Here is a 14,990-nt window from a genome sequence, read left to right as displayed (position 1 = left end):
TCTCACAAAAAATGAGGCTGAGTGATAGGAAGTAAGAGTATAAAGAATGCCAAGAACAATATCACGAAACTGTGTCTAGTTATAAATATTGTCATATAAATCTGTGACACATTACAGAGAGAAAAATAAATTTCCATTTGTATTTTTAACATTTTCAAATATTTGTTTTGAAATATCTCACTACCAGCTAATAACCTCCATAAAAACATGGACTGTATCTTAAGCATTTTTGTATCTCTTGTACCCAGCATGAGTCCCAGAATGTAGCTTAAATCGTCATTGAATGAAAGAATAAATCAACAAATGAATAGATAAATGAATGTGTATGATTTTGTTAGTGGAATATTGAAATATGATTCATGTGGCTGTTATAGAACACAAATTGCCTTTGAGAATTTTATCCAACACACTCCCAACTCTCCTCATCCTCCCACCTCCACCAGTCTCAGAAAATCATTAACTATTTAACTGCTTAGGCTCTACTCTGGAAATGAAATGGAACCCTGAATGTATTCTAGTTACATAATTCTAACTTTCGTACTATTGTTTCAATGGAAAAAAGCAATAAAAATCCAATGTTAATTATTCATTGTATACTACTTAAATCCTTCAAATCATTAAATTGCTTCGACACGGTAATAGGCAACACAGTCACCTGAATTAGATCTGATTAGAACCTTAAACCTTCCATATGCGAGAGGCAATTTAAGTGACTTGTAGCTGTGACAGCTGAGACTGAGGAAAACAAAAATAAGGACACCGAATCCTCTCAAACATATGAGCCTGCTCAAAATATATTAAGTATATTTTCTTATTGCCTACTGGTAGTTTTCTGTTGAAATTTGACATTTTTTTATAGCTACTCCAAGAAGTTTTCATTCACATTACCACTAGTCATGCTTCTATGGACCCTGGAAAAAGGTCACTTGAAAATGTCACACATTCAGACAAAAAAAATTACTCAAGCTACGTAGATGTTCCCTTACACAGAGTAAAAAGGCAAGTTGAAAGAAGCAAATGTGCAAACATGTTCCCTGCAGGACCAGAAATTAATAATGAAAATATTCTTCCCCATCAATATGTCACCTTGAAAAGCCTTGGAGATGTATTTGCAACAGATCCAGGTTTTCTACATTAACAACAACAACAACAACAACAAAACCAACTGATTTTGCAATCTAAGGCTAGTCTCCTTATTCAAAAATGGCATTTGACTTTTTTATGCACTGCTTTCTTGGTTTTTAAAAACTTACATTGTAAAAATACCTACCCTTAGAAATATGATGCTTTTTGCCTTTATGGAGATTTATGAGGACTTAGACACCTAGTATAGTTTTTCAATCACTTTCAGAATTCCTGTTACAGAACAGGCATCTCAGTGATTTTTTTTTTCTCCCAGAAGTATTCATAGTAAATTTGTTGTAACTGTCAGTTACACCAGTCTCTTCATAAAGCAGTCTGCACATGCAAGCATGCTGAGGTAAGACAGCTTATATTTCCAAAGACCCTATCACCAAGCTTAATGAAGTAAAAATGAAATCAAATGATGCCCTAACCGTACACTGTATATCACCCTCAGTCCTCAGTTGCACACATTTTTGCATTTCTTTCATAAGGCAATTCTCATAGTGAACCAATTTTCCAGATACCTTGGTCTTGGCAGCTTTCTTTAATATAAACATCACTTAGAGTGCATTCTTACACTAAATCTTGACATCATGGATGCCATTAGAAACTGGGAACAAAATATTTCTGTATCCTGGGAGTCATAAACCTGAAAGGATATTTCAGGTAGGTAATTCATTTTTACCTTTCTCTTAAGTACTATATTTTTCCCATAATTAACCCTGAAAGGCTCAGGGCTCAGTGGCATATTTAAACATTAGTTCAGAGGTGCTTTGGTGGCTCAGAATGTCAGATTATATAACAGTCCAAAGAAAGAAAAAAGGAAGTAACAGAATCAAAACTCCTGGGAACCTGAGGGCTATGGGGCATCTATCAAAATCCTTTTTCTGTTTTATTTCTTTCCTGAGTCTCATAGCTACAGGTACTTTTATATCACAAATAACTTACACTATTTTTATATCTTGGTGTTTCAGGCAAGTTTCAGTCAGGACACAGCATTTTTGTTCTTCACTAGATTTTATTTTTAAATTAAGATTTTGAAAATACCTCAGAATTTTAATGGAATTTCTTTACCTAACCATTTTTCAAATGAGACAAAAAAAATGGATTCCACGAATCTATTAATGGTTTCTTGTTTTGTCAAACACTAAACATCCATCAAATCTATTCAGAAAACACTGCTTAAAATCAAAATTTAGAAAAAACAGGTATCTTTGGTTGCCTGGGACAGTGAAAAACTCACATAAGGTATTAATTTCTTTTTCATACTAAAATTGTGTAGTATTTCTTTTGCCAAATGTATTTATTAACTTATTCCTCAAGAAAAGTATTTGTTTAGAATTGAGTTTAAATCACTTATGAATCCAGAATATTCCTTATAGTTATTTTTCTTACACTTTTCCAGGAAAAGGACATCACATAACTATTTTTAAACTTAAAAAAATAATCCTTTAGAAGGTCTTTCTTGAACACAAAATTTTCTTTCATCACTTGAGCCTTGTATTCTACTCACCTCTATTACTTTTTTTTTCTTGAAAATGTGTGATAGCTCTTCATTACCCACAGATTAAAAATCAACCACGTAGCATGGCACAGGAAGCTTCCACAATTTGATAGCTTCTCAGTCACCAGATTAACATCCTGTCGTGTTTTCCAAACCATATTCAGAATTCTCCCATCAGAAGACATCACATCTTTTGTGTCTGTGTGCACCATGCCATTAACTGAATGTGATCCTTTGCCCACAACAAATATATCAGTTGTGCTATCCTAACCATGTCTAGTAATAAGCTAGAACTACCAGAACACAATACTACAGAGTGGCAGCTTGAATAATAGAAATTCATTTTCTCATAATTCTAGAGGCTAAAAATTCAAGATCAAGGTGTTACTATGTTTGGTTTCTCTCAAAGACTCTTTGGTTTACAGATAGTCACCTTCTCATTCTCCTTACACGGCCTTTTTTTCTGATGTCTCTTTTGTGTGTCCAAATTTCCTGTTCTTATGAAGACACTAGTTAGGTTGGATTGTGGTCATACATATGACCCCATTTAAACATAACTGCCCTATGTCCAAATAGGTTATATTATGAGATACTAGGGATTAGGAAGGACTTCAACATGTGAATTTGGGGAGAGGGAACACAATTCAGCCCCAAATACAAGCCTTCTGTAATTAAACTTTTTTTTTCAAGTTAGGAAACGAACTTTTCCATAAAACTATCATGTTCCAAAGAGATTAGTCACAAAACAATACGCTATACATGTCCTCATAGTATTGGACTACACATACAGATAGTTATTGAATTCTAGATCAATGTACTCATCAGCAAGAAATCTGGTGTCACTAGACAGCTTATTCAGTAAGCAGACGTCTGTAAAACTCTCAAGTTTTCTTCTTTCTCGCCCTTGGAAATAATCTTCAGTTCATTATTTATTTAAGAAGAAACACTTCTCTTATTAGCAGAATTTGAATGAAAATGGACATGCATAGCCATTGAGTTGAAGTTTCAGTTGAAGTTTTGTTTGAGAAGACAAAACACTAAAGTTCTCAACCAGCAAGGCTTTCCTGAAGCATTGTATAGCAGCAAAAAGGATGCAGAATCTATCAGATGACTCAGTAATGCTATGCAATTATGACAATTGACTTTTTAAGTTGTTGAATGCCAGTTATATGAAAGGGAAAAAGAGGGAAACTCAGAAATTTCTGAGTGACACATAACAAAGAAGCCCCCTCCACCCTCCATTCTGTCACCACTTTATTCTCTAGCCCCCTTCTTGCTGAAAACTTATTTTCTTCTCATTACTTATTTTCTTATTTTCTTATTTTCTTCTCATTACTTCTTAGATCTTTTAGATCTCTTTAAGTCAACCTGGGTCTTCCCCTTAGCCTACGTGCAAATACTGTTTAAACATATCCATTCCCAAGTGCATTTCTGTATACATCCCTGAGAACAATACTAGCCATCACTATACTAAATTAAGCTTGTCACTTGTCCCATTTAGCAAGACTGACATTGCTTACATCCTAGGTCTTACATAGAGTGTTTCTTAAATTACGGTGGCGGCTTTTCACTACAGCTGCAACCATAATCCATTCAAAAGTGATCATACAACACTAATGTTCTTCATTCAACATTTTTCATATTCGTTTTAATATCTATGCAATGTGTGTGTTGTCTTGTTAAATATCAGTTGTTTTACTGAGTGACATCTGTCATTTCAACAGACATAAAACTTTTCTATACTCCCAGATTTTACACAGCCATGATTGTCAGAAATTTCTCTTATTCAGTATCTGTGATATCTTCATTTTTATCAACATTCTAACTTAAGAAAAATCTTTCTGTAAATAATATTCTTTATGATCATCATAACCAATAATCAGTTTATGCTAATACTATTTCTCTTATCCTTTACTCTTCTCAGTTTTACTGTCTCTTCAACAAAGATATTTGGTGGGATAGGTTGCAATGATGCATGTAAATAGATATGGTAAAAATAAAAGGTATATTTCTACTGATATATCATTATTAACCTATTTTCTGTTCTTTTTCCAGAGTAGTAGAAAATTTTCTCTTTAACAACAACATATTTTTACAAAGGCATATAAAGATATTCTTTCCTTAAGTTGTCTCCAAGATATCTGATGTAACTAATAGTCATTTAGCATTAATATGAAGAAAGGAGAACATGATTTTGAATAATTATTTTCAATTAAAATTAATGTCATATGAATCTGACTCACACTCTGGAATTCAATGTAAATTTTTGGTCTGATTTCCTTTATTTGAAATTGAGGCAAAAAAGCCATTTTATTTATTTTTTTTTTCAACGTTTTATTTTATTTTTTTTGGGACAGAGAGAGACAGAGCATGAACGGGGGAGGGGCAGAGAGAGAGGGAGACACAGAATCAGAAACAGGCTCCAGGCTCTGAGCCATCAGCCCAGAGCCTGGCGCGGGGCTCGAACTCACAGACCGCAAGATCGTGACCTGGCTGAAGTTGGACGCTTAACCGACTGCACCACCCAGGCGCCCCCAAAAAAGCCATTTTAGTTGACAGTAAAAGTATAATGTGCATAGCCAAGACAATTTAAAGAAAACATTGAAATTTGTTAAGAATTAAAAGCGTATTCAAACTTCTATAGTGAGGAAATTGCCACTAGCAGGTCAGATATGAGTGTTATATTTGGGAATAAGGCTAAAATCATATATTTATAAATCCATGTGCTTTAATAACATATTAACAAATATATTGCTATTGTAGAAGTTTCCAGTGATTTTTAAACTTTAAAATAATTAAAAAATGATGGGGCGCCTGGGTGGCTTAGTTGGTTGAGTGTCCGGCTTCAGCTCAGGTCACGATCTCGGGGTCTGTGAGTTCCAGCCCCGCGTGGAGCTCTGTGCTGACAGCTCAGAGCCTGGAGCCTGCTTCGGATTCTGTGTCCCTCTCTTTCTCTCCCCCTCCCCCACTCATGCTCTGTCTCTCTCTGTCTCAGAAATAAACATTAAAAAAATTTAAAATAATTAAAAAATGATTATTTTTATTCTTTTGTCATATCAGCTACAAATAGTAGAAGTATATTCATTCCTACCAACTATGTATCACAGCAAAGACCATGTCAGGTTAACAATGAATGCTAACAAAACATCACTGAACTCCCACCACCAAAATGAAGTGAACAGCAAAAATGCTACATTTTTTTTAATGAGATACTTAGAAAATCTTTCACATTTCTTATTTTTTTTTTTTGTCAGCAATGAATCATACTTGGTAACCATTTTGAGAGTGTTTGAAAGAAGAAAAAAACTTAGGAAAAAAAGACAGCTATATGTGAAAAATCTGTGTTTTTTCACTTTCTAAAAAATAAAAAAAGATAAATTGTTCCAAATGTATCTTTTTAGATTGAGCATAGACTAGAAAACAGGGCTAATTAACCTCTTAGTAAACAAATCTTATCTTGAAAATGTCAAATATAGACACTATGAAGGAAGTAGTTTCAAAGTCACTTAAATAAGAGATTTTTACTTTTGTAAATACACTCAAATAGATACCTTTGTTGGATCATTATAATAATTGTTAGGAATAACTGAACAATAAATTGCTCAAAACCATAGTCAAGCTGAAAATAGAACAAAAACAATCTCTTTATCAATCCTATATTCACAGAATTTTTTTCTTATGTTTCAGATTATAGAAGCCAAGAAATTCTCTGACTAAATGAAAATTAACATAAAATTTCCAATTTACAGCTAAAAACTGAAAAGTTTTAGAGCAAGGAGTGATGTAGGCGGAATCCTTCAGCCTACACCTTCCTCCTGAACACTTCAAGGATTATTTCAAGCATATGCATAGACAGAAATGAAATGCAAACAATCAATATGTCAGATATACTTAAATTATGTATGCTTTAGAAGAAAAAAAAGATTTTGAGTTCAGTTTCCAAAGGGCCAGAAAAGATTAAAGAATAAAGGCCTAAATGTTCAAATGGTTCCTCCAATGATTTACATTTTATAGAACAATGATGCAAAAAGATATACAGAATTCTTATCGTTTACATTTTATAATTATAGGCACATTTTAAGTGAAAAGATAAAGAAATAGGTCAAATTCTAGCATTTCTTTTTGATTCTCTTAGATATTCCTCAGAGAGTGATTATCAGGGTGATACATATACATGTATCTTAAAATATTCTACTGATTATCTGTTAATTGCATCCGGATTCACCCATGATGCTGGTTTAGGGAACACTGTAATTCCTTATACCTATAATACAGTTACTTATCTTCCTTTCTTTGTCCCATTACTGCTGAGCTATTGCCACAATAGCCATTTTAACTGTGTCTGAAACATCTGTCATGATGCCATTATTTTTTACTCCAGCTTCCCCATCTATTTTCTTTATTTCTGTATTAAGTTCTCCAAAATCACTTGGGTAGAGAAAACATTTCTTGAAATAAAGGCACCACAATTTTATGTCTCTTTAAGTCATAATATTGTTATTTTTTCTTTACAGCTCTCTCAGCAGTTATCAGCATTGGTGCTCTGACTATTTTAATAAAAAATACAAATTTTTCCTGTCCTGGAATTGTTCTGCTGCCATATTTGCTAGGCATGGAAAATTCTCTAGGTTCCAATGCTCTGGCCTAATATTTTCTAGGATAATATTTAAAATAGCACTTCTGGAGGAGTAAAATGCTTGCTTCTCCTTTATAAAATCAACAAATGTTTTATCCATCTTCCTGCTGTCTACTATAATTATCTGCAAATCCACTGGCATGCATAAAATATGACCCTCTCAGATTAAGATGAACTTGATAGTTATTAGGTTATATTTCAAACATAAAAACATATTTGACTAATTGATATTTCAAGAAGGATTATAGTACACTGACCAGCCTTCCTAATGTAAACACTTATGATACTGTAATAACATTTCAAAAAGGAACTCTCATAAATGTAAAGATAAGCTGGAAAGCAAGTAGAGAATAAATATTCCAAAACCTAAGTGAATCTAGGAACCAGGGTAAGCTGAGTGCTAAAACTGGCTTTGCATTTGCCGTATCATGTAAATTTGAGCTTTGTTAACCATATCAGGGCATGAAAGAAACAGCATGGCAAAAGAGGGGGCTTCAAAGATACTAACATTTTATATCTGAATCTGAGTATTAGTTATACAAGATTTCAATATTTGTCTTCTTTGTCCCATACCTATTCCTCTTATAAGTTCTTTAGCATAAATGCTATGTTCCACAATTTAGTTCAAAATACTTGTAACATAGTATCAATTATAAGTTATCTGTAGTCTTTTTGTCAGTACGCTGTATAGCTTTAATATAATTTAATTTAATATGCTGAGTGTCCGACTTCAATTCAGGTCATGATCTCACAGTTGATGAGTTCAAGCCTCGCAACAGGCTTGCTGCTGTCAGTGCAGAGCCTACTTCAGATCCTCTGTGAAGCATCAGGGCTTAACTCTGGGAGAGTAGGAAGGCTGTAGGAAAAGGAGACTCTGCTTTTAAAGGGCCTGCATACAGACTCACTTGCTCCAAAACCAGCACAGAGGCAGCAGTTTGAAAAGTGCCTGGGCCATACATAAAAGAGATTTATTGACTAATTTTAGGTTGTGCGCTGGAAGGGCAGAGATCTGAAGGAAATTTATCAGAGAATGTATGCAAAGGTAAGCAGAATTTCTATTGCCATCCTTCTGCCTAGCTGGCCCAATGCTGGCAGGAACCAACGCTGACATTCTGTATTTACTCCCCTAGCACCACTAACCCTACCCATATTCCCCATGGATCCACCTCACCCAACCTACTCACCCCACAGGGTGCCCCTCCAAAGAAGCTCCAGCCTATTCACATCCAGGAAACAGAACAGAGCAGAACAGAATATCCCCTACAATGCAGCTCTTGTCCTGCCACACTGGCAGGTGGCCTTGGCCATGACTGGTACTCCTGACAAAGTGGCTCCTTCCCCACCATATCAGGCTGGTGTCCTCTGAAGCAGCTCCTGCCCTGGTTGCAGGAGATTCAGCTCTGCCCACCAATGAGCTGACAGCATCTGAAGCTGGACCTCTCAGCCTGCCTCACTTGAGCCAGCATCAAACTCAGCAAATCCATAGCAGTCACAGTCCAGCCACAACAGGAGGGTGCACAGTCCAGCCACAACAGAGGGCACCTCCAGAGTGCCTGATTCTGTTGAACAAGAGGTATTTGTGTTATAGGACCCCAGAGGAAGCCTTCCATATAAGACAACTCCTTCAAGACCAGATGTAGCCGATCTACCTAATACATAGAAACACAGAGTCAGACAAAACAAGGAAAGAACAAATCCCAAATGAAAGAAAAGACAGAAAGAAAGAAAGAAAGAAAGAAAGAAAGAAAGAAAGAAAGAAAGAAAGAAAGAAAGAAAGAAAGAAAAAGAAAGAAAGAAAGAAAGAAAGAAAGAAAGAAAGAAAGAAAGAAAGAAAGAAAGAAAGAAAGAAAGAAATCAGAAAAGTACTAAACAAGATGGAGACAAGAATCTACCTAATAAGGATTTAAAAATAATAGTCTTAAGATGCTCACTGAACTTGGAAGAAGAATGTTTGAACACAGGGAAAATTTCAACAAAGAGATGAAAAATACAAAAAAAAAAGAAGTATTCAATATCTGAAATGAAAATACACTAGAGGGAATCAACATCAGACTAAAGGATGCAGAAAAATAGATCAGTGATCTAGAAGACGGGGTAGCAGTAATCATCCAGACTGAGCAGCAGCAGCAAATCAGGATAGTTTAAGGGACTTCTGGCACAACATCAGAATGAAAATATTAACATCATATGGGTCAAAAAAGATAAGCTAATGGGGCAGAAAAGTTATTTCAAGAAATAATAGCTGAAAACTTCACTAAGCTAGGGAAGGGAACAGACATTTTAGATTCAGGAGCACAAATAGCCCAAAAGATGAACCCAAAAAGATCCATACCAAGGCACACAATAATAATTAAGATGTCAAAGATTAATTATAAAGAGAGAATCTTAAAAGAAGCAAGAGAAAAGCAATCCGTTACGTATAAGAGAAACCCCATATGGCTATATAGCAGCTGATTTTTCAGCAAAAACTTTGCCAGAAAAGAATGGTATGATATATTTAACATGGTGGAAGAAAAAAATCTAAACCAAGAATATTCTGCACAGAAGTATTATTCAAAACTGAAGAAGAGATAAAGAGTTTCTGAGACAAACAAAAGTTACAGTCATTTGTCACCACTAAACTAGCCTTAAAAGAAATGTTAAAATGACTTCTTTAGGTGGAAAGGAGAAGACATAACTAGAAGTAAAGAAATTTGAAAGGAAAAAAAAAATCACAGTGTCAAAGCAAACATACAATGAAGGTAGTGGATCAACCGCTTACAAAGATAGTATGGAGGTTAAAACACAAAAGTAAAATAAACAATATCTACAATATTTAAGAAATAAACAAAATAAAAATCTATAAAACATGACATAATTTACATAAAATGTGGAGAGGGTATGTAATGTTTCCAAAATATGTTTGAACTTAAGGATCCATCAATTTAAAATAGGTTGCTATAACATAGGATGTATACATGAATCTGATGGTAACCACAAGCCAAGCCCCTATACAAGATACAACAAAATAAAGAGAAAAAAACCCTCCAATATAACACTATAGAAAATCATCAAATCACAAGAGAAGAGAGAAGAAAGTAACAGAGAACTACAAAACAGCCAGAAAACAATTAACAAGAAGGCAATAAGTATATTCCTATCAATACCTATCAATAATTACTCTAAATATAAATGAACTAAATGTTCCAATCAAAAGACATTGAGTGACTAAATGGATAATAAAAAATAAAACCCATCTATATGCTGCCTGTAGGAGACCCATGTCAGACCTAAAGGCACATATTTCTGAAAGTGAAGGGACAGGAAGATATATTCCACGCTAATGGAAGTGAATAAAAAGCTGGAATAGAATACTTACACCAGGCAAAACAGATTTGAAATCAAAAACTGTTACAAGAGACAAAGAAGGGTAGCACACAATGATAAAGGGATAAATCCAGCAAGAGGATATAACCATTGTGAATATCTATACATCTAACACAGAGGCACCTAAATATATAAATCAAATATTAACAGATATAAAAGGAGAAATTGACAGTAACACAATAATAGTAGGGGATTTTAACACCTAACTTATATCAGTGGACAGGTCTTTCTCACAGAAAACCAGTAAGGAAACAATGCCCTAAAATGATACATTAGATCAGATGGACTTAATAAATTTAAGAAGACTGAAATCATTCCAAGCATCTTTTCTGATCACAGCAATATGAAACTAGAAATCAATTACCAGAAAAAAAGTACTGGAAAAAGCACAAAAAAGTGGAGACTAAACTACATGCTATTAAACAATGAACAGATCAACAGAGACATCACAGAGGAAATAAAAAAATACCTTGAGGCAAAATAAAATGGAAGCAACCTCCTCAAATCTATGAAACACACCAAAGTAGTTCTAGAGAGAATTTTATAGCAATACACACCTACCTTAAGAAAAAGGAAAAATTTTAAACAATTTTACATCTCAGGGTGCCTTGGTGTCTCAATCAGTTAAGCGTCTGACTTCAGCTCAGATCATGATCTCACAGTTCATGGGTTCAAGCCCTGTGTTGGGCTCTGTGCTAGCAGCTCGGAGCCTGGAGCCTGTTTTGGATTCTGTGTCTCCCTCTCTCTGCACACCCCACCCCCTACTCATGCTCACTTGCTCTCTCTCTCTCTCTCTCTCTCTCTCTCTCTCTCTCAAAAATAAATAAAACATTTAAAAAATTAATTTTACATCAAAAGGAACTAGAAAAAGATAAACAAAACCCAAAGTTGGTCTAAGGAAGGACACAATAAAGACCCAAGTAGAAATAAATGCAATAGGCAATAAAAAAAGAGAAAAAAACTAAGAGCAATTTATTTGAAAAGATTTAAAAAAGACAAAACGTGGGGACCCTGGATGGCTTAGTCAGTTAAGTGTCCAACTTTGGCCCAGGTCATGATCTCATGGTTCGTGGATTCAAGTCCCACATTGGGCTCTGTGCTGACAGCTCAGAGCCTGGAGCCTGCTTCTGATTCTGTGTCTCCCCCTCTCACTGCCCCTCCTCCCGCTCATACTCTTTCTCTCTTTCTGTCAAAAATAAATGAACATAAAAAAATTAAATAAATAAAAGAAGATAAAACTTTAGCTAGACTCATCAAAAGAGAGAAAACTCAAATAGATAAAATCAGACATGAAAGAGAAGATGTCACAACTAATACAGAAACAAAAAAGATTATGAGATCATTATATACAATTATACACCAACAAAGTAAACAACCTGGAAGAAATGGATCAATTCCCAGAAACATATAATCTTCTAAGACTGAATCAGGAGAAACAAAAAATCTAAACAGACAATTACTAGTAATAAATTTAGTCAGTAATCAGAAATCTAACAAAGCAAAGTCCTAGACCAGATGGTTTCACAGGTAAACTGTATCAAACATTTAGAGTTAATGTGTTTCCTTCTTAAACTCACCAAAAATGGAAAAGGAATCAACACTTCCTAATTTATTCTATGAGGCCAGCATTATCCTCATACCAATATCAGGCAAAGACATTACAAAAAAAGAAAATTACACACCAATTTTCCTAATGAACACAGATGCAAATTTTTCAACAAAATTTTAATAGCAAATTCAACAATATGTCAACAGGATCACACAGCACAATCAAGTGGGATTTTGTCCAGGATGCAAATCAAACAACATGATATACCACAATAACAAAGGAAAAGCTAAAAATCTTATAATTATCTCAATAGATGTACAAAAAGTACTTAATAAAATCCACTATAAATTTATAATTAGAAACTCAACAAAGCAGATGTAGAGGGAACATACCTCAACATAATAAAGGCATATATGAAAGACCACAGCTGAAATCATAATCAATTGTGAAAAACTGATAGCTTTTCATCTAAGATCAATAACAAGACAAAATTTCCTCTCCCACCACTTTTGTTCAAACAGTACTGGCAATCCTTGCCACAGCAATCGGACAAGAAAAAGAAATAAAAGGCAAGCAAATTGGTAAGAAGTAAAATTGTCACTATTTGTAGATGACATGATACTTTATACACAAAATCCTAAAAAGTCTACTAAAAACACTATTAGAACTAATAAATTCAGTAGATCTTCAGGATACAAAATTAACATAGGAAATCTGTTGCATTTCTCCACACTAATAATGAACTATCAGAAAGAGAAATTAAGAAAACGTATCTTGTTTACAATGATATCAATAAGAATAAAACACCTGGGAATACATTTAGCCAAGGAATTGTAAGAGCTGTACTCTGAATACTATAAGATATTGATGAAATAATTTAAAGTAACATAATTGGAAATATATACCATAGTATTGGATTAGAAGAATTAATATTGTTTAAATGTCCACCCAAAAAATCTACAGATTTAATGATCCCTATGAAAATATCAATAACATTTTTCACAGAAATAGAAGAAATAATCCTCAAATTTGTATGGAAACACATGCAAAAACTAAAATAGCCTAAGCAATCTTGAGAAAGATAAACAAAGCTAGATATATTTGAAATCTCAGATTTCAAGATAGACCACAAAACTATAGCGATCAAAACAATACTGGCACAGAAACAGACGCATAGATCAATGGAACAAAACAGCCCAGAAATAAACCCATGCTTATATGTTCAATTAACCTATATAAAAGGGGACAAGAATATACAATGGGGAAAAGACAGTCTCTTTAATAACTGGTGCTGGGAAAATTGGACAACTACATGCAAAGGACTGAAACTGGACCATTTTCTTATACCATATGCAAAAATAAACTTAAAATGCATTAAAGACATAGTGTTACACCTGAAACTATAAAACTCCTAAAAGAAAAAATAGACAGTATGAGGGCAATAAAAACAAAAATAAACAATTAGGATGATACCGAACTAAAAATCTTTTTCATGGTGAAAACCATCAATAAAACAAAAAGGCAATCTAATAAATGGGAAAAATATTTGCAAATGATAGATCCTATATATAAAGGGTTAATAAGCAAATATATAAAGAACTCCTACAACTCAACACAAAAAAATAAGCAAACAATCTAATCACAAATTTTGCAGAGGATTTGAATAGACATTTTTCCAAAGAAGACATACAGATGGCCAACAGACACAAGATGCTCAACATTGCTGATCATCAGAAAAAAATGCAAATCAAAACCAAAATGGGAGATCACCTCACATTTGTCAGAATGGCTAGTGTCAAAAACCAAGAGATATCAAGTGTAGATGAGGATGTGGAGAAAGGGGAATGCTCAGGCTCTGTTGAGGGGGTATGTCAAATGGTGCAGTCATGATGGAAAATACTATGGAGGTTCTTCAAAAAATTAAAAATAGAACGACCATATGACCCAGCAGTTCTACTTCTGTGTATTTATCCAAAGAAAATGGAAGCACTAATTTGAAAAGATACACACCCCTATGTTCATGGCAGTATTATTTACCATAGCAATAATATGGAAACAACCTAAATGTCCATTGATAGATGAATGGATAAAGATCTGGTACGTATGTACACACACAGACACACACACACACACACACATATATGTGTGTATGTGTAAACAATGGAATATTATTCAGCCATCATAGAGAATGAAATCTTGTCATTTGTGACAACATGTTTGAACCTAGAGGGTGATGTGCTAAGTGAAATGAGTCAGAGATAGACAAAGACCATATTTCACTTATATGTTGAATCTAAAAAATAAACATGCAAAAAAAAACCACCCAGAAACAGAGTCATAAATAGAACTGATATTTGCTAGAGGAGAGTGGGTGGGAGTTGGGCAAAATAGATGGTACAAATTTCATTATAAAATAAATAATTCATGGGGATGTAAAGTACAGCATATGAAATACAGTCAATGATCTCATAATAATGGTAACTAGACTTACTATGGTGATCTTAATGCATGTAAGTGTTGAATCATTATATACCTGAAGCTACTGTAGTATTGCCTATCTACTTCAATAAAAAATAAACAAAGTTCAAAAAAAACTGGACTGAGGTATATATGTCAAGACATCCAGTAGAGCCTATTTTATTGTGAATGCATGAAGACCAAAAGTGTCCCCATAAGTGTCTTTGGAATCAGATATCAAGCTTGTGGCAGTTGTCTTGAAAGTATTTCCATTATGAAAAATTCTCATCGTTATGGATACACCATACTTGAACTTACCAAAACATGCCTACTACTGAAGTTTTGATTTCAGA

General features: G+C 34.1%; 1 long non-coding RNA gene across 1 annotated transcript in view; it reads right to left on the bottom strand.

Annotated features, from left to right (window-relative positions):
- LOC123379925 overlaps nt 1-14,990 on the bottom strand; it is a 131,203-nt gene that overhangs the window by 29,804 nt on the left and 86,409 nt on the right. The window lies entirely within an intron of this gene.

Source organism: Felis catus, chromosome C2 (genome assembly GCF_018350175.1).
Source record: "Felis catus isolate Fca126 chromosome C2, F.catus_Fca126_mat1.0, whole genome shotgun sequence".
In the NCBI taxonomy this organism is placed as follows: domain Eukaryota; kingdom Metazoa; phylum Chordata; class Mammalia; order Carnivora; family Felidae; genus Felis; species Felis catus.
The sequence above is the reverse complement of the archived record's forward strand: the minus strand, read 5'-3'. Positions and strand labels throughout refer to the sequence as shown.